We start from the raw sequence: 19,842 nt of genomic DNA, 5'->3' as shown, positions 1-19,842 counted from the left end.
AAAATGCTGATGCTTTGGTACCCAGAGATTGTGATAAAACCCAAAAGGTTGGCCGGGCATGGTGGCTCACGCCTATAATCTCAGCACTTTGACAATTAGACAATGCTCTGAGGGCTGACTATGACCATAATAAAACCACAGTCTGATCTTCGTGGCTTTGGGAAGAGGTGGGAGGACAGGCCTCTGTTTTCTTTGTTCCCTAGGACCAACCCCAGGCTGGTGGTTGGTAATCAGATGAGGTAGACTGGGAATAATTAGAGTCCAGTATCCCTACCGTTTTCTCTGGCCACTCTTCTATTCTAAGGTGACCCAACAATGATACTGATTGAATCTGAGAAGGAAGGGGCTGAGGGTGCAAGTCTGTGGTCAACCAAGTGATTAGCTTCTAAAGGGAATATGATCCGTAAGAAAGAAAAGCAGAAAAGCTGTGTATGCAGTTTACAGTAAGAATGTAATTGAGACAGGGAGAACTGGAGTGACCAAACTACCTTCAAGGTCAGAACTTGTTGGTTTTCCGGATCTATAGGGAGGCCACGTGGGTTGGAAATCAGATCATGGTGGAAGAATTCAGTGCTGAGGACCAATGGGTTTTACTAAATGGTTGTCAGTTGTCCTTTTGCTTCTCAACTTTCTTTATTAGACCCTGTGTGTGTCTTCATCTGAGATTGTCAGGAGTGTAGGGAATTGGGCATAAAATCTATTGGATACATTTGAATCCTCCCCCAAGGTAAACATTGGATATATTTGTAGCAGTCCAGTATCTTTAGAAAATTCTAAGTGATGATAAGTTACAAAACGTAATTACTGTATTTTACTCTCTAAGTCTGAACTCACTTTTCCAAACTTCCTTGAAGCTCGGATATGGAGGAGACATGAACTTGGCTCTGCCAGTCAGATGCATTCAACTGCCAACTTGGGGCAGGCACCACCCAGAATTCGTGTTGCCATGAGGGTAGTGGCTGAGGGACCCAGATTTCAGAAACAACATTTGTGACATTTCTGTGGGTTCTAAATCAGTAGCACAAACCAAAAGACTGTCTTTCAAGAGAGGAAGCCACGGAGCATTCACTAGAGCTGCCCTTCAGTCATTTTAACATTGGACAGTGTCACCAACCTCTCAGTGGGACTTGCTTACTCTCAGATACCCAGGAGCTCTTTATATTTTTGTCTAAATTATATTGTTATTATTTTCTGCTTTCCTTAGCAATGGTGGTTTCTGTTGATTGGCATTAGAGGACCCTGAGTGACAGAGAAACTGGTACCAGAAGTGGTTCTGGCATCAGAGCCCAAAAGCAATGGCAACATGAAACTGGTTGTCTTGACTAGTTGAGCCTGACGATAATGAGGTGCAGCCAATGTGAGGAGGGCACTTTGGAAATTCATGGTATAATGCCGCAAACTTACCAATCAAGTAATTGCCTAAGCCTACCAGGAATTTGAGAAAGACTGAAACCAGGACCCAGGAAACCAAGAAATTCGGAATAAATTAATAGAATGAGGACTGAAAAGGGCAGTCTGGTCCCTTCCAAGTGTGCTGAAACACTTAAAGAAAAAGATTCACACAGGAACAGAAAACCAAACACCACGTGGTTTTCACTCATAAGTGGGTGTCGAGCATGAGAAAACATGGACACAGGGAGGGGAACATCACACACCGGGGCCTGTCGGGGTCAGGGGGTGGGTAGGGGAGGGATAGCAGGGGATGGGGGTATTGAGGAGAGATAACATTAGGAGAAATAGGTAATGTAGATGATGGGGGAATGGATGCAGCAAAGCGCCAAGGCATGTGTATTCCTATGTAACAAGCCTGCATGTTCTGCACATGTACCCCAAAACTTAAAGTATAATAAAAAAAGAAAAAGATTGACAACTTTAAATGTAAATTCTTTTCTTACATTGAAGTCAGAGGACCAGGGACTTTCTAAGACTATAATAAAATGATCTTTATTCTCACAGTTGCAGTATTAAGGTGACAAAAATCAAAATTAAATGACAGCTAAATGACAGTGTTGGTAGAATTCTCCAACTTGCCTGGTTGTGCATGTGAAGGTTAGGGCATTGATTAGGAAAGAGTGGTCCATTTCCTTCAGATTCACACCACACACACCCCCAAGACAGGGTTAGGGCTGGTGAGGTGAGCTAGGCATCTGGGGTATAAAATTTAAGGATGCGCTCGCTCTAAATGTTTTTAAAGCGCTTCCTTGTGTCAGATAGTCCTGTCTCTCCTGGTGAACTAGATAGGCTCCATATGGGAGAATTTTAAGCAGTGAGGTACCAGGAAGGCTGAAGTCAACTGCCCTGCCCTTGATAGGAGAAAATGAGTCCTTGCCTTTTCTTTTGTTTTTGCATCCTTGGAACTATAGTTTTTGACAATTCCAGGGGCTCAGTCCAAGCTTCTGAATTAAACTGCAAGACAGCCTGACCACACAGGCTTTGAATAAAGACAGAGGGATGGATGCAGCAAACCACCATGGCACGTGTATACCTATGTAACAAACCTGCACGTTCTGCACATGTGCTCCAGAACTTCAAGTATAGTAATAAGAAGAAAAGAATATCATGAATTTTAAAAAAGTTAAAATAAACTACTTTTTATTCTTTAATTGACACACATTTAGCAGTACCAATCAAATACATTGTGTGGTGCTTTTTGCTTTTCAAAGAAATAAGCACAAATCCTGGATTGCTGAAGTAAAGCTAGGCAGCATTGGCATAGCAGAGGGGCTAGAGCAGTAGTGAAACATCAGGTCTTCAATTAAAAACAATGCTCATCAGTAGGGACATTTGAGAAAGCTGTTTAAAGGGTCACAAAATGTATTGCTATAGCTGCACTGCCATTAGGTAAAAGCAAAGATAGCAGGAAGTAGCTTTTAGATGAAGCAATAATGAAAAATAAAAGCACATGTTTCACTGGATGGGAGTCTCAGCAATTCAGTATGTGTCACTTTCATTGACACAGCATTAAGCCATTTCTACCCATTGAGTTGGAAATAATAAGAATTATTTTTCTCAACAAAGCCTCTTATTATGTTGTATTTGGCTTATGGTCTTTCAGTGGTTCCTAAATGCTATATAACTAAGTTAAAGGAGCCTCATGGTCTCAAAAGGACAACTACTTTCTTGTTCCAACTTCAGCACTGGGACACTTTCATGAATTCCTTGTAAAAATAAGTATGCTCTTATCTGCACAACTCTTGCAGTTTTTAAAAAGCCTTATACAGTTATAATTAATATATCAAATTTACACATATTTGATATATACATTTTGATGGGTTTGGGCATATGAATATGTCCATGATGTCTTCAATATAATCAAGGTACTGAATATGGCCATCACCTACAGAAATTGCCTTTCATTCTTTTCTCTTTTTTTTTTTTTTTTTGTGGTAAAACACCTAAAATGGCATCAACCATATTTGCATATTAAGTCCCCAATACCATGTTTTAAACCATAGATACTGTGTTCTACAGCAGATCACTAGAACTTACTCATCGTATACAACTGAAACTTGGTACTCATTGGACAGCAACTCCCCATTTTTCCCTCCTCCACAGTCTCTGAGAGTCACCAACAATTCTACTCTCTGCTTCTATGAGCTGAGTGTTTTAGACACCTCAAATAACTAGAATTATAAAATGTTTAGTTCCCAAAATTATAGTAGTTGGAAATTTACCCTCCAGGCAGCAGACTGCAAGTCTTTTTCTGGGAAATCTTACCAGTTCAGGCAGAAAGGACTTTCCTCACTGAAATGGTGGTTGCCAGTGAAATGGTCCTACCACATAACCCAACAGTGAGGCTCACAACCAACAAGGACTGCTCATGTCAGTGCTTCTAATTATCTTTTTACAGTTTCATTCCCAAACATGAACAGACAGACACGGTTTATCAGACAGAAAAATCAGTGCCAAAACCCAGCACAATTTAAAGATGCTAAGTGATGAAAGAGACAATGCTAGGAGAACAAAAAGTAAAGGAATGAATGCCTATCAATATCACAGAAACGGAAGAAGATATTACAAACCTAAAATAAGAAACATATATTTAGAACAAAGAGAGACTTATAGAATAAAAAAGAACTCTTAAGAAAAAAAGAGAGCTGAAATAGGAAGAAAAATAATCAAACAAATACGTAAGATAGGAATATTATAAAAATAGTCTAGAAGGTCCAAAATAAAAATAATAGAAGTTTCTTAAAGTACAGAGGAAAGAAATTTAAAAAATTAAATACTAATTCAAGAACATTTGTCAGAATTAAAAGATACGAATTTTAATCTTGAGGAACACACTCAGACCCCAGAAAAACAGATAAAAACAGAAATTCCAAGGGACATTAGAATTGTTTCATATCACTGGCACTAAAAATTCTGAAGTTTCCAAAGAAAATAAAAGCAGGTCATATTCAATGTGTCACAAACCAAAAAGACCTTAGCTTTCTTACAAACAACACATTAAGATTAAAGCCCACATACGAGCCTTCAAAATTCTGAAAGAACATTATTTATCATTTTAAACCTAGATTTCTATATCCAGCCAAACAAGCATGTAAGTGTAATAAGCATTTTAAGACAATCTCAGAACAAAATAAAGCCAACCAACCAACCAAGCAATAGAAACCCCACAAAGACTTCCCACTTTTTCATAAATGTTCCTAGATGTGCTGGAGAAAGCGCAAGTGTAGATCTACCTTAGCTACAGCACACAAGGAGATATGACATAGGATAAAGGCAGGAGAACACCTCAAGTTGATGGTAAAAGGAGATTTTAGAAAGACCACCATGTGTCAAATGAGGAATGCCAGACCAGACTGGGGATAGTCAGAAAAATCCTGCAGAAATTCTTTAGGAAGTTAAACTGATAACATTTCTGATGTACCTGTAAAACTTTTAAAAGGAAATTAAGACAATGATGAGTTTGAGATCAAATTTTTAAAAGAACATAGGAAACTAAAAAGTATACACAAATAGGAATATTAATTTTAAGTAAAACAAGAAAAAAATTCCTGTAGGGAAGGAAACGATTCTAATTTTTATATGGGTCAGTGGTAAATAGATATTCATAAGAACGAGAAGGTTCAATGTTGCTAGAACCATTGTCTCTGGTTACTATACGTGCTTCTCTAGTAAGCTGGGGACTGGGTGGGGTACACACTTGTGGTTGGACTGGAGAGGAAAGAGCAAAATAGTGAAATTTAAATAGTTGATCCCTAGATGGCAAATATACACATATAATTTAGAAACATGGAAGTAATGCCAAAATAAGCAGCAAAAAGAAGTGGAAGTAAATGATGCAGGAAAGGGGAGATGTGGGGTGCTTTGAGTACTCCATTTTTTCTTTTTATCATTTTTTGAGAAATAAGGGTGGAGGCAGGGAGAGCCACCAGAAAGCATGTACGGTGGTTCAGGAGAGCAATCATGAAACCTAAATAAGAAAAGAGAGCTTAGAGAGGAAAAGGTCGGCTGGAGAACCATCTAGATGGGACATTCTGATGGCTTGTCTGTAACTGAGGAAAAGGAGAAACAAGAATCATCCCTGTGTGTCTAACAAGGGAGAACAAGTGCTACTCCCAGCAGAGACAAAGCTCTGGACAGACTAAGGGAAACAGTGAGGGAATGACGAATTGAATTTCGGGCTACTGTGTTCCTTCTGGGAAGAACGATGGACTCCAGTGCAAGACACAGTGGCACTCTCTCTATCCCACAACATTGATCAGGAAGACACAGGGGTGGCTTGGATGACACCTCTCTGAGTTCCTGAATGAGGAGAATGTGGAGCAAAAAACCTGAGCTGAATATGTTGTGAGTGAGATTTTAGTTGTGTCACGTTGCAGAGGTTGTGGAGCTATTATCTCAGTCTAATTGCTACATGAGGAGGAGTAAAATACAGGTACTTCTCTCCGGACTCCTGAGACCATTGGTTCTATGACTTCGTCCAACTGTTTCTACTTCTCTGTGACTCTGTTATTTCACCTGGAAAATGAATGCACTACTTACTGTATTTCTTTGTGGTGAAGTTAGTTACTGCCTACGAAGCATTTAGAACAGTGCCTGGAGCATTATTATTGACATTACGCTATTTTAACAAATATAAGTCCATGTTACAGTGGAGTACAGTGGGAACCATGTAGTGTGAGTGGAGGCAGCTGAGCTTTTAGGCAGGTGAACCAGTCTGTAGCTCAACTCCATCATTGGCTTTCGAGGGAATGCAATGCTGAGCTAGACAAGAAACTTAACCTCTCCCTACAAATGAAAAGTGAAAGAAGAGTTAAGTTTCCTGTCTAGCCCAGCATTACATTCCCTCAAAATTCATAACTGAATCCTGTTCTCTGGCCATCCTGGGATGATATGGGAGAAACAAAGTGAGAGGTGCAACTGGAGAGTACATCACCATGTATATTAGTCTGTTCTCACACTGCTATAAAGAGATACCTGAGACTGGGTAATTTACAAAGAAAAGATGTTTACTTGTTTTGCAGGCTATATGGTAAGCATGATGCTGGCATCTGCTTGGCTTCTGGGGAGGCCTCAGGAAACTGACAGTCATGGCATAAAGTGAAGGGGGAACAGGCGTCTTACATGGTGGGAACAGGTACAGGAAGGAGCAATAGGGGAGGTGCCACACATTTTTAAACAACCAGCTCTCACTCATGATCATGAGAACCACATCAAGGAGATGGTGCTAAACCATTAATGAGAATTCTACCCCTGGGATCCAATTACTTCCCACCAGGACCCACCTCCAACATTGGGGATTACCATTCCACATGCGATTTGGGCAGGAGACACAGATCCAACCCTTTCACCATGTCTTTATTCTAGGCTGGGGTGGTGGCTGGGAAGAAAGACCTTGCTTGGAGATGGAGTGTGGTATAGGTGTCCCACCAATGTTTGAGGACAAGAGACTAAAGGTTTTGTGTTCATGCTACAGAGTCACTTGTCTTGTGTTTTGCCATGCGGTGAATGGCTTGGGTTCTGGATACCCTCTCTCCCATCACACAAAAAGTCCAGTGCATAGAAAGGGAACAAAATGAAACAGGAATTTATAACTTCTCAAGACTTGAATATAAGAATGTTCCATTTTTCTCCTTTATTAAAGAAGGCAAATAATATTTTACATCGGATGCTCCTTATGTGATCTGGGGGCCGGTCCAAACCATAATGAACAGTTGTGAGCAACAAAGGAAGCAATTACGGTTCTTGCCCTGTCGGATACATTTAAGCAATTATGGTTCTTGCCCTGTCGGATACATTTAAGCAGGGATTTATGGCTATCAGTCTGGCTCGGAAGTCCGCTTCTCTTCATCTTCCATCCACCAGAAAAATTGCCATGAGCAATTCTTAGTCACTCTTCCTCCTGCCAGCCTTTGTGTTGGGGCATCACTCATTCTTCATTTATACCTGGCACCTGTTCTGAAAGGATTTAAGTTTGCCAGCCACAACAAAAACTACAATCCTAAAAATAGGATTGGGAGCCTTCCAAACAGCTCCCACACCATTAAAACTCAATAGCAGTGCCTACTGAACACTTCCTTTGTGATAAGCTATATGCTCAATGTGTTATATATATCATCTAATTTATTTCTCAGCATATCTATAAACGAAGATGTCACCAAACTTGTTTTGTGTGTACAGAAACTGAGGATCAAAGAGACATGTTAAGTGACTCAAGTTTGCATAGTTCAGGTTTGACCTTGACTATTCTCTCAACCTGTCCTCTGTGTACATTGGATCATGTGCTGGATAAGTGCTGGCCTTTGGGCAAGTTACACAATGATCGTGTGTCTTAGTTTCTTTGTCTTTCAGTCAGAATTACATAAGTTTTAATAAAATATACGATACTTAACACATATAAATACTCAATAAATGTTAGCTATTATTTTTGTTCTTCCTCCCTTACTCCTCTTTTTCTACCTCTGTTTCATCATTATGTATATGGAGTTCTTGATTCACAGCAGACACTGGTGTATATAAGACAGAATCCTCACTCTACAGATACTCTTTTTTCAGCTTTTGCCCTGGGACAGAGAAGCTCCTTTTTTCCAGAGATTTGAGCAATTCAGCTTCTACTTCTGTTTGAGAAAAACAAAGAAAAATTAACTATACTAAACCTAGCAAACAGAACTCGATTTTAAAAATCATAATAGAATATCATGGCATTTGTCCAATCAGCCCCAACACAAAACACTGCAAAATCAGATGATCTCCTGTCTGTATTTCCTGTAAAAAATCTGTTACATACCTTGGGTAATTTTAGAAACAGAATTAACTTTCAATTTGTTGGCACATTACTGAGGAGAAAAAGTAGAGAAAAATGAGACATTCAAATTAAATTAGCCTCCGATATTGATATTCAACCTCACTGTCAAGCACATGGTGTCCATACACCCACAGAGCCAAGAGTTAATCAAATTCCCAATAATAAAGCATGTTTCTTCAGGTTGAACTGATTATTCATTACAAAATAAAACTGGGTGGGAAAAACCGCCCAGTGTCCTAAATACACTTATGCAAATAGACATATACCAGCTACCATACTTCACTGGCTTTAGGAAATACTCTCTATTGGGGAGCCTGTTTGCTCCAAATTAAAGGCCCTTGTTATGAAGTTCTGACTTCTTCCCTGCCCTCAAGATCTACACGGTGTGGTCCAGGGACACATGGAAAATTCTGTCACTGAGTGAGCATGTGGCAATGAGAAAGTACACAAGCTGCAATACAAGGTCAAGAGAATGAAGACGTGCTCCAGGCATGCAGGAGGCTTCTTAGTGAAGGGACTGAGGCTGGAAGGATGAAAAGAAGATACCAGTTTAGGCAAGGAGGAGTGTTAGCTCAGCTTGCTTTCCTAACAGCAAAGAAGAAGAGAACTCAAAGGGTTTCTAGTTGGTATGACAAATCTCTTGGGCTGCCCCCACTCTCACCCCCAATAGCAGAGAAAGAGACATTTTACTCTTTCCATTGCTTGGGAAACTTTGCCTAACAAAGTAATTTTGTATCTCAAATAAAAGCTTCTACTTGCCTTTCTGTGGCATGATTTTCTTTGGACCTACCCTTTGGTTCAGCAGACTTGCTGTCTCCTTAACTCTCAGCTTCCAGAGTAGTGCCATCCTTGACCTGGCTGTTTAAATATCAAGTTTTCTCCCTCTAATCTCACTTCTCAGTATTCCTGGATCAAGTGGCTGATCTATTCCTCCTTGGGGAATTATGGTAAAAAAATTGCTGGGCTTTAAAGTTTTAAGCCCAAATGATGTTGCTAGATTTACCACCACCCATCTGAATATCCTATTTTCTCTCCTTAAAAAGTGTCACCTCCTGAACTTCTTGGTCATCTAGACTCCAACCATGTTTATTTGAGTAAAGACTTACTGCTTTCTGAGCTGATTTATGCATGGTCTTGTCTTTCATGGACCTGCCTTTTCTGTGTGCTTCAGTCCTGCTTTCATATTCTTCTCTATTGCAAATTAGGTGGCTAGTGCCTCTAGGGAACGCTATATCTCACCTTCTACTGAGTCTTTATACAGCAATGAGGTTTGGCATTAGTCATGTCCATCTCTGAGTTCCAGATTCTTGATTTTTTTCAGGTCCAAACCACTGCTACACTTGGATGTATGAGATAATCACTTATGAGCAAAATGATTAGCTGCATGTATGGGCTAATCACATAAAATACTTTCATAACACTACTAGCTTTCATTTAAGGATTGCCCTTGAAGTCCAATCATTCATCCTCTAGTTTGTGTCTCCATTCACCAATCACCTTAGACTAAGATCCTCCTCTACTTAGATCCTCACCCCAACCCCACCTGATCAAATTTAGGCATTCTCAGCTTGGATCCGGGAGCAAGACTGTAGCCAATGTGTCATATTCACAGACCACCCACTTCCTATTAACACATTCATTTTTTATAACTAAGAAACTTGTTCCGCTGCAATACATGGTCACAGTGCAAACTCTGAGCTTTGTAATCTCCTTTTTATTTGCAATTTTAACTGTATCTGCATACAAAATTACAGGTTTGAAAACTACATACCTTAATTTCTTGGGGCTGATTATGTTTTGAAATTGTTATTTTTTAATGTTGAAATTAAAGAATGGGTATAACATATATCACATTTGCTCTCAGGGATCTGGGCTAGCAAGCACAGCAATATTCTTGACATGAACTTACAATATTTGCAACAAGCAGAACGAGTAGAATTTATAAGGAGCCTCTTGCCAGACTAGATTAGATATTCCCACTAAATGGGAAAAGGTTAAGTTAAATTGTCCCATTAGGTGGTTTTGCCAAAAGCTTTTAGATTTCAAAACTGTGGCTAAGGGACTTTGGACCACATTAGTATAATTGTTACTGTTGAAACCATCACTATTTTGTTGAGCTCTTTCTAGGGGATGTGCAGCATTCCATGGACCTCTCCTGAAGTGGTAGTATTGCCATTGTGCTGATAAGGATGTTGAAGTTCAAAGAATGACAAAGATTTCCTTACACACAAATTACTCTGGCCTCCTTGATTTCAAAGTCGCTACTCTGTGTACTTTATTTATTTATTTTTGTCTGTCTTCCCTTTTTTCTCTTTTTTTTTTAAGAAAGAAAAGAAAAGGAGTGAAGGAGAAGAAGAAAGAGGAAGAAAAAGAGGGAGAGAGAACGGGAATGTTGCTTTATTCTAAAAATGGGTATTAATAATAATGGCCGATCAATATTTTGTGTATTTAAGGTGGAGAATGTATATTTTGTGTATTTAAAATGGAGAGCTCTATAAATATTTATTGAGTTTACTTGTTTGTTCCGGATCTGAATTCAAGTCCTGGATATCCTTATTAATTTTCTGTCTCGTAGAGTCTAAGTCTCCTTATGGGTCTTATGTATCTGGGTGTTAGGATCATTAGCTTTTATTGTTGCATTGATCCTTTTACCACCATATCTTTGTTGCTTTGAAATCTATTTTATCAGATGTGAGAATTGCAACTCCTGCTTTTTATTTATTTACTTATTTTTGCTTTCAATTTGGTTGGTAAATCTTTCTCCATTCCTTTGTTTTGAGTCTTTGTGTATCCTTGCATGTGAAATGGGTCTGGATGTAGCATACCATTAGGTTTTGGCTGTATCCTTTGATTGGGGGATTTAGTCGACTTAAATTTAGGGTTACTGCCATTTGATGTTAAATGGCTATTTTATCCATTCGTTGATGTAAATTCTTCTTTATGTTGATGCTTTTTACTTTTTGGTATATTTTTAGAAAGGCTAATACTGGTTGTTCTTTTCTATGTATAATGCTTATTTCAGAAGCTCTTGTAAAGCAGGCCTGGTGGTAATAAAATCTCTGAGTACTTGCTTGTTCATAAAAGATTTTATTTTTCCTTCAATTGTGAAGCTTAGTTTGCAGGATATGAAATTCTGGGCTGAAAGTTCTGTTCTTTAAGGATGTTGAATATTGGTCCCCACGCTCTTCTGGCTTGTAGGGTTTCTGCTGAGAGATCTGCTGTAAGTCTAATAGGCTTCCCTTTGTGGGTAACCTGACCTTTCTCTCTGGCTGCCCTTAGTATTTTCTCCTTCATTTCAACCCTGGTGAATCTGACGATTATGTGCCTTGGGGTTGCTCTTCTTGAGAAATATCTTTGTGGTGTTCTCTGTATTATCTGGGGTTGAATATTGTCCTGCCTTGCTAGGTTGGGAAAGTTTTCCTGAATAATATCCTGAAGAGTATTTTCCAGCTTGGATTCATTCTCTTCGTCATATTCAGGTACACCTATCAAACGTAAATTAGGTCTTTTCACATAGTCCCATATTTCTTGGAGACTTTGCTCATTCCTTTTTATCCTTTTTTCTCTATTCTTGTCTTCTCGTTTTATTTCATTAAGTAGGTCTTTGACCTCTGATACCCTTTCTTCTGCTTGATCAATTTGGCTATTCAAACTTGTGCATATTTCGCTAAGTTCTCGTGTTGTGTTTTTCAACTCCATTAGTTCATTTATATTCCTCTCTATATTGTCTATTCTTGTTAGCATTTCGTCAAACCTTTTTTCAAAGTTCTTAGTTTCTTTACATTGGGTTAAAAGTTCTTTTAACTCCCAGAAGTTTCTTATCATCCACCTTCTGAAGCCTACTTCTGATAATGGCACACAGTCCTTTTCCATCAGGCCTTGTTCCATTGCTGATGAGGAACTGTAATCCCCTGTAGAGGGAGAGGTGTTCTGATTTTGGGTATTCTTGGCCTTTTTAGGCTGGTTTCTTCCCTTTGTTATAAATTTGTCCATCTGTCCTCTTTACGACTACAGCCTTTCTAATTAGGTTTCTGAGTGGACATCCAGTTTATTGATTCCCAGCGCTGGAATCCAGGCAACCCACTGCGCCGGCCAAAACAGCAGTGATAAGACTGATGGTGCTCTTCTGCCCGGGAATCTCCTCCCGTTTATTCTGCACAAAGAGCTTCTGCGCCAAGGCGCCAGCAAAACCACTGCGCCAGCCACAAGAGTTGCGCTGGCGACCCATGGGGCTCCTCCACTGGGAATCTTCTGGTCCATGACTGACGAAAATTCATCTGAAAGTGTGGCGTCCTCTTGTTCTCTGTGCTTTCACTGCGAGCTACAATCCCGAGCTATTAGCGATCAGCCATCTTGGATCTCTTCCCATCAAGAATGTAAAGTTTGTCTGTGTAAAGTCAAGTACTCTGTGTACTTTAACACATTGCATAACTTACATTTCTGGGAATCTTAGTTTTGGGTTGTTCTCACTTTCAGAAGGTCTTTTGCCCCAAGCTGCAGCTATTTCTTAAGGAAAAAAGGGTCATAGTTTTTTCTTCTGACAAAGCAATGGAGCTAAAAGTCTTTTTTTTTTTTTTTTTTTTTTTTGACAGTTTTGCTCTTGTTGCCCAGGCTGGAGTGCAATGGTGTGATCTCAGCTCACTGCAACCTCTGCATCCCAGGTTCAAGCAGTTCTCCTGCCTCAGCCTCCCAAGTAGTTGGGATTACAGGCATGTGCCACCATGCCTGGCTAATTTTGTATTTTTAGTAGAGATGGGGTTTCTCCATGTTGGTCAGGCTGGACTTGAACTCCTGTCACCAGGTGATCTGCCAGTCTCAGCCTCCCAAAGTACTGGGATTACTGGTATGAGCCACTGCACCCAGCACTAAAACTCTTTTCTAAAACCTCACTACAGAACAAGGAGTACAAATAAATCAAGCCTACAACTCAAGATCTGACCACCAAAACTTCATTTAATTGATTCCTTATCTGTCTAAAACTGTAGAATCTGTCAGAATATTCTCATGCCCTTAGATTTTCTGTCTTTACTGCCCTTTTGCGCATTCATTTATTTAGCACTTCTTTACTGAGTACCTAATATGTGCCAGGAACTGTGTGAGGCCCTGAACAGTGAACAAAACAGACAAAATTCCTGCTTTCATGAAATTTATGGTGGGGAGGAGTAAAAATTAAAATAAGTATGTGTGTCTGTGGTTAGGTGTTAAAACGTCATGAAAAAGGTCAAATCAGGGGGGCACAGGGATGCTGAGGGGTTGCAATTTTATTTATTTTAAGATGGAGTTTCACTCTTTCACCCAGACTAGAGTGCAGTGGGTATGATCTTGGCTCACTACAACCTCCACCTTCTGGTTTCAAACAATTCTCCTGCTTCAGCCTCCGGAGTAGCTGGGATTACAAGCGCCAAACTCCATGCCCAGCTAATTATTGTATTTTTAGTAGAGATGGGATTTTGCCACGTTGGCCAGTCTGGTCTCAAACTCCTGACCTTGTGATCCACCTGCCTCAGCCTCCCAAAGTGCTGGGATTACAGACATGAGTCATCATGCCCAACCTCAATTTTAAATAACTTATTCTTGGAAAGTCTCACTGAGAAAGAAACATTTAAAGAGGAAGAAACAGCAAGCATCAAAACGCCAAAGGAGAAGAAGTGTACATGCAGCCTGAGAAAGAGTAAGGAGGCCAGCAGGGCTGAACAGAGTGAGAGGGAAAGTAACATGGGGACAGAGAGCTGAGGAGGGGTCCAGGCAGAGGTTGTCCTCTATTCTGAATGAGATAGGGACCATTGCCAGGTTTTGAGTAGATGGGTATCTGCAGAAGCTAGAGGTGAGCGAGGGCAGAACCAGGAGGGCAGTGCAGCGAACCTGTCCTGGAACCACCTGCTTGACTCTTTTCACCCTGCAGGCAGGTCATTGGTCCACAAGTAGGATTCAGCTTGAATTTCCAAGCCCGTGTTCAGAATCTGGTTTCAGTGAGATGAGAAGCAATCAGGAGATGGAAGGCAGGTGACACAGATAATGGGGGAAACAACAGTGGGTATTTGCTGCATGCCTTCAGTGCCAGCTGGTGTGAAGGATATAGTTGATCGAGGATGGCTAAAAGGACCTAATAAAAGGGAGACCTCTCCTTTCATAGCTTACTGAAGTGAGGCAGAGAGGGTAAGGAAAAATAAAATAAAGTGATGAGGTGCCAGAATAAAATGTCAAACATGTATTTTCCATTTGTTCAACAACCACAGCAGAACTAGGATAGCCACATAGTTGAAGGCAGCAGGAGTTTGTGGGAAAATCACAGGTTTGGAATCAGAATTGTGATGAGTTCTGGATCCACCATCACTGGGCAGGACACCTAGGACAAGTGTAAGTCAGGGTCCTCCTAACAAACAGAAGCAATAGGATGTATTTGGGTATAGAAAAAACATAGGCTTGTTCTGAGGGATTTGATCCTGTGAATGTGCAGGCTGGGAAGCCCCATGATCTGCATCCTACAAACTGGAGGCCCAGAAAAGCCACTGGTGTAGTTCTAACACCAACATGAAAGTTTGAGGACTAGGAGAGCCATTCATGTAAGTGTCGGTCTGAGTCAAGACCTAGAAACGAGGAACGGGGGTACAATGTCCAAGGGCAGGAGAAGATGGATGTTCAGCTCAAAAAAAGAGAGTGATTTGCCCTTTCTCTACTGTTTCATGCTGCCTGGGTCCTCAATAAATTGGATAATGCCTATTTGCCCTGGTGACAGTTATCTTCTTTACTCATCTACTAATTCAAATGCTTGTCTCTTCTAGGAACATCCTTGCAGACATACTCAGAAATAATGTTTTACCAGCTATCTGGACATCTCTTAGCCCAGTCAAGATGACACATAAAATTAACCACAGAGGCTACTTCTTTGAGTCTTGATTTTTGTATATGTCTCTGGAAATCACCATTATTAGTATTTTTGAATTAACTATAATATTGCATTTCACTAACTTATAAATCCCGTGAGCTACCTTGCTGTTACTCAATAAATGTAATCATTATTATTAATATGAATCATTTAGCCCAGAAGTCTGTTCATTACAGGAAGGGTCTTATGAGGCCATCTCTTTCTTCTTGGGAAAAACCTTAAAGCCTGAAGAATGTCTTTCAACAGTTTTTTTTTTCTAGTAAATTATTATAAATCCTTTGACCATGAATGTATTGAGTATTATTCTTGAGAGCTTGGTTTTTTATTTTTACCTAGAAAATAATGAAGTTCTGAGGTGAACAACTCTGATCTCCCAAGAGAAGGCATGAGTTTCTTAATGTGTTAAGGAAGCAACAATTATGTTTTCTGAGCCTCTTTGACATCCCTGATGGTCACACTCCATACCTTCATAGGCATGTAAATTTGTAATCCAAAGTAGTTCACAGTTTGCTTTTATAAAGAGTAACACTTAGGGCCGGGTGTTGTCTGTAGAATTCTCTGGAGGCTGCCTTGTGTGTTGCAAAATGGGTGCAGCATTGAAGGCTGGACAGACTGAATTAAAAGTCTGGCATGTGAATTTAGTTGTAATACTATTGCTTTCTAGCATGTGAATCAATTGTTCTGAAGGGATTACAACTTCTTCATTTATAAAATCAGAATAATAATACATACTGAGATGAAAGGTTTGAGGATCAAATAAAAGTACATAAAGAGAGATCTACAAACATAAAAGTGTATTCAAAGGAGTTTTTATAAATTAGCTCAGAAAATATAGATTATTCAATAAATAAGGTTGAGACAATTAACTATCTAGAATTACAAAGTTAGATCTGTAACTCATATTATAGATGAGAATAAAATTAGGAGAAATTAAACATTTTTTAAAAAGTCATGAAAATATAAATATGCTAGAAGAAAATTTTTATTCATTCAATAAATATTTATGAATGCCTACCATGAGTCAGGCACTTCTAAGTGCTAAGAGTGTAGTCATGATCCAAAGAAACAAAATCACTATTTCTTACAGTCTTGTAGAGTCTGACAAACAGAAAGTAAACAATATATAAAAAAATGTGAATAAGTAAAATGAATAATTGCTATAGAGAAATAAAACAGAGCAAGACAATAGGGACTACTTGGGGGGCCGGTCACACTTTTAAATGAGATTATTATGGAGGTCTTTGAGGAGAAAGTGCTATTTGAGTCAACACCTGAAAGAGGTGTGAAATTGAGCCTGTAGTGATTTGGAAGAAGAATGCTCCAGGCAAAAGAAAGAGAAAATGCTAAGGTTGGAGAAGTACTTTATGATCTGGAAGTGTGAAAACATTTTTTAACTATGACTCAAAATCCAGAATAATCACTGATAGAAAAAAAGTCAAATTTTTTGCACTGCAAAAAAAATACAAATGAGAAACTAGGGGAGAAATTTTATTTCACTTTATAGACTAAGGGAGAGAATCCTTAATACACAAATAATATAAATGAAGAGTTCAGAGAAATGTTCTTAAACCTATGTAAAGGTGCTTAGGATCCCTCACCACAGACACATAGAGGTCAAAACCATATGGAGTTGCTATTTTTGCCTATTATATAGTCAAAGACTGTAAAGGTAGCTGATATACTCTGCTGAAAAAAAATGTTTTGTGGGGGAAACAGACCCTTTTACGTATTGCTTGTGGAATTATAGAATCCTGGATGATACTGCTGTATCTATGAAAATTACAAATTCATATGATTTTTTGTCCATACATTCTACTTCTGGGAATTTGTTTTAGCGTATAAATTACTCATATGCAAGATGATTTACATATATGATTAGTCACTACAGCTTTGTTGTTACACACAATAGAAAACCATCAAAATACTTATTAATAGGGTACTAGTTAAATCAACTATGGTACCTCCATAGAAACAAATTCTAAATTGTAAAAGAGAATATGAAAAACTTTTGCTTGGAAATATCTCTAAAATATATTCTTTTTTTTAAAAAAAACATGTTGTTTAGCATGATATTTTTGTATAAAAATAACGAATAATAAGACATACTTGCACTTGCTTTATTATGAGTAGAGAAACTCTAGAAAGAGAGATGGAAAACTGCATTAATAAGAATTTCGTGTTGAGAGAGGATGGACGGGAAAGGGAGACTTTTCACTGGACCCCTTTTTATACTCTTTGATTCTGAATCATGTTAATATATTACTTATTCAAAATTAATTCAACTATATGATTAAGGTTAAAATGCAGCACTCAATTTGTATCTGCTATTATAATTATTAATATTAAAATTGGTATTAATATTAGATATCTGGAGCTCTAGTCAGACTCTGACACAAGCTAGCAGTTTTGATTCTGGCAAATCCTAATTACTCTCTACTTTCCTGACTCATAAAATGTTCATTTCTGAGGATGCTTCCTCCTTTAACCTCATAGTGACAAGGAACAAATGTCATTTGAAGAACAGTGTGGCATATGCTGGGACTTCTAAAATTATCTTCATTTCTCTCATATAATGTTGTATATTCTCTCCTATCATAATAGTAATGTGAAGTATTTCTTTTTCTCCATTTCAGAGATGAGAAATTTGCAATGTAGCACACTTCAGTAATTCGCTCATAGTCACAAGTCATAGTGGTGTTAGGACTGGGACATACACCTGTGTCCCCTGTGACAAAGCTTGTGGTATTACCACTATCCGAAAATGCTTTTTATCTTAAAAGTATCTGATAAATAAGAGGTCAGCACTGAGTTGAAGATAAGGGCCAGGGTTACAGGCTTTGTTCTTTCCTTGGTCCTGTTCAAATCAGAAGACTGAAAATGGTCAGGATAAATAAGACCTGTTAGGTCTCTGTGCCACTTTATTGGTTATGCCAATTTATTGACCAGGACAGTAGAGTTCGCATTTGCCATTAATTAACATGTGGATTTAGTTTTGCTTTCTTGAATCAAATAGCTCCTACTTCTGTATTCCTAGGGTCTGGAGGTCATCTCATATTGGCCTAATGTTTGCCGTGTACTCTTGAACATGCTTGGAATCTTGTTTATGGGGCTACAATAGATTAGCTAGAAACTCTGACCATGAAGAGCTACATCCAAGACAGGGTCTTCAAGATGGGAATGAACTAGACAAGCAATTCACCTGCAGAGAAAATGGTTGCAATACGGTGGATGGATGTGAAATACAGTTTACAAGGGAAAAATGAGATCAGAGCTAGAAAAGTAGTTCCATGGATTAGATGTGAAGAAACAGTCAGATTATGGTGGAGGATGAAAGCCAAAGATGAGGATCAGAAAATTATAAAGAGAACAGGAATGAAGGAACCTGATCACATCTTGGTTTTGTTGTTGTTGTTTGTTTGGTTGGTTGGTTGGTTTTCTTAGGTACTGATCATATGTTGTGTCCTGAGCTTGCTGGTCCTAAGGTAATGATTTTGACTGCTGGAGTACTTCCAAATGTATGTCTCTCCTGGATTTGTTCATTTCTAATTCACTTCTATCTAGTATAACAATCAGTTACCTTCACGTCTTGCAACCAGTCCCACACAGTCAATAAAAAGAAAGACAAGGATGGAAAAATTCAAAAAAGTGATAGCAGGTTTAGACCTTAGGGTTGAAATCAGTGGAAAAAAACTAAAACTGTGCCTAGAATAGACCCACACTGAATATGAAGCTTCCTGTTCTTTTGCCCACATTGTAAGGCAAGGTCCACAACACAATGAACTATTAAGCTCTAATACCAAGGCCAATTTCCAGGCCCAAAGAGCAGCAAAGTCCATAAGAGCAGAAGTCAGTGGAAAGTTTATGATGTAACTAAGCACAATGACTTATGCATAAATTTGCAGGAGTTTACGTCGAATTCAGCATCAGCCCAGAGGCTGCATGGGTGAGAAACTCATCCAAATTGAGCTGACCTGCCGTCTTCCTCCTTCTCCTGCCTCCTCAGATACTGCTTGCCCAGTTGGCGGCTCTCCTATCCATCCAGTCATCCCACCAGCTAGTGGGGATTCCTTCGCTGTTTCCAGTTTCTCCTTTGTGTTGTACATCCCATATATCCCCATGCCCACCTGACTTCACCTCACAGATGCTTTTTCTATCTAACACCTTTACCATCCTTATCCACATCCCCACTGTTAGGATCCTAAAATAACTTCCAGGGTGACTGCAATTGTCTCTCCGTGGGTCTCTCTATGTCCAGATCTCCCTTTTCTAACTTCTGCTTGCTCATTCATTTTAGAGGCATTAAGCCAAGATGTATAGACTCTGGTTAAAATCTTTAAGGCTATCAATGTCCTAAAATGTTGTTTTTCACTCTTTCTTAGCCTGTCCATTTCAAAAAAGCCTTATTGTACATATAAATATCTTGAAAAATGCATGTCATGTGGTAAGCGCACGATAAATGTTAGTTTTCTTCTTCAAGTTACTCACTAGTCAAAAATATTTTGTGTTTTACTTTCTGTAAAATTCGTGTTATGAAAACAATAGATATGTTGAATATGCTTTTAAAATTGTACTCCATTTCCCCACTCCAGTTTTCCTATATTTTCCTATCACCACCAGCTCCTCACATGCTCATGTTGTAGATTTCAGGAGTAGACAGCCCTGCAGGATTCTCTCCCATGTAGCTTTTCAGCTGTATCTCTGG

Source organism: Callithrix jacchus, chromosome 16 (assembly GCF_049354715.1).
Source record: "Callithrix jacchus isolate 240 chromosome 16, calJac240_pri, whole genome shotgun sequence".
NCBI lineage: Eukaryota > Metazoa > Chordata > Mammalia > Primates > Cebidae > Callithrix > Callithrix jacchus.
The sequence above is the reverse complement of the archived record's forward strand: the minus strand, read 5'-3'. Positions refer to the sequence as shown.